This window comes from Etheostoma spectabile, chromosome 5 (genome assembly GCF_008692095.1).
Source record: "Etheostoma spectabile isolate EspeVRDwgs_2016 chromosome 5, UIUC_Espe_1.0, whole genome shotgun sequence".
Taxonomy (NCBI): domain Eukaryota; kingdom Metazoa; phylum Chordata; class Actinopteri; order Perciformes; family Percidae; genus Etheostoma; species Etheostoma spectabile.
The window spans coordinates 15,511,947-15,513,927 of record NC_045737.1 but is presented as its reverse complement, the minus strand read 5'-3'; positions in this window follow the sequence as shown (position 1 = coordinate 15,513,927).

The following is a 1,981-nucleotide window of genomic DNA, read 5'->3' as shown; positions in this document are numbered from 1 at the left end:
ACAAACACGCCTGGCTTTTAAAGGGAATGGGAGATGACACTCTGATTGGTTTATTGCACGGACCCATTTTTCTGCCAATTGGAATTGGACATGCCCTAAACGCAGCTGTGCCATGCACTTCACGCCGGGCAGTTGGATCGTTAAATAAGGACCATTGAGTCTTATCCTACAGGCACTATAAGGAAGTCAGAGAGCCAGTTTTTTTCCTCAGCAGTGGTAGAAGAGTTGAATCATTTGAAAGACACGTTTCCCTTTGAAGTATTGTACACGCAGCAGGGTGTTTGTATCTGGTGACAGTGTAGCCTGGATGCCAATCGCATTGACTGCTTTACCCCCGAGAGCACTTCAGGAGTTGTGAGTTTTTCAAACTGGTTTTGAATTGACTAAAAAAATCCCTCTTACTTTTTCTGGAGATTAATGTCCACAAAAGTCTTCTGAGCGGATAGGTTGTCGGACGTTTTAATTGACAGGCAGCCATAATGCACACAAAAAGAAAGAAAGAAAAAAAATTGTTATTGAGTTTTAATGTTTAGAGTTGCATGATGTGACGATATTTGCGTGCAAAACTATGAAATAATTTAGTATTACTATAATTATAAACTTAATTTCAGCACTATTTATTCATAGGTACTGTATTTGTGTTGGATAGTTTACTCTTGTGTGAGTGTGTGCCCATAAACCCAAATCTGCAACACAAAAAATAATTACACTCGCTCTTTTTGACAAGTTTCATTAATCAAAACAAATGCCATATTCGAGACTGATGCTTTAACATGCAAGAATCTTGAAGGACTCAGGGACTCAGGATGTGCAATTTGTGATCATTTGACTATCACCTGAGCACAGTATGGCAGTGAAATATGACTGCCAGCATCTGCAAGCAGAGAACACAAATTGCTTGTGTGAAACATGGGTAAAATAGATTAAAAAAACATTGTTTTCCATGGGATATTGTCTTTAGCAACCAACACCTAAAATACATATACAAAAAAATAACAGATGCTAAATAATCCAATTTCCATGGACATTCGAACATTACACGTCACATGGTCATTCCTCTGCAGCTATAGGCTTTGCACCAGACGTTGGAACTCGGCTGCACGGATTTTCTCTCCTTTAGCACAAGAGCATTAGTCCAACACTAGTCTGTCTTACCAGATGTACATTGCTGGGATCTGCATCTTTTTCTTTTGCTATCTCCCGTATTACGGTGCCATATCCCCTATCCATTTTGCAAGGGCCTTGTTGCTGAATCTGGGGCTTAGCGCTGGCGGATTGTGATTGGTTTCAACAAACACAAACAAGCCAGAGTGTTTTTTCCCCTATCATTCCCAGAATAAGTAAACAGTTCAGCCAGGGCATGGGCTACTCCAGCAATGACACTGCGATGTGGAGATAGGTCTGGCAATGTGAGACTAGCCCAACGCTGATGTTCAGTGATAAGGTCTGGCTCGGAGTCAGCATTCTATTTCATCCCAAAGGTGTTAGGGTTGAATTCATGGCTCTGTGCAGCCCAGTCAAATTCCTTTACAAAAAACTTGCATAAACCATTTCTTTATGTGACTTTGCTTTGTGCTTTGGGGCATTGTCAAGTTAAAGTAGAAATGAGCCAAAGAGTTGCCACAATGATTAAGGTGGCAAAGACAAACAAGTTACTCTTTTGTAAACAAGACACAACAACAGAGCCAGTTTTACTTAATGTCCCTAGCTGCTCAAACTGTGGGGACTTTTAAGTACCTAGGTACAGTTCTTGACAACCATCGGGGTTTTTCAGATAACACAGACTTTAATTTTAACCTTTGTATGGTATTCGGGTCAAATTGACCCATTTTAATTTTTAAGTTATATTTTTTCTACCTGAAAATCAATGACCTTACCATATTTTCTGTGATAAACATGTATTCCTGACTCACTTCAGAAAACTATTCTGGACATGACCACTAATGTTTCTTCTATAGTGGATTTTTAACATGAATTATAA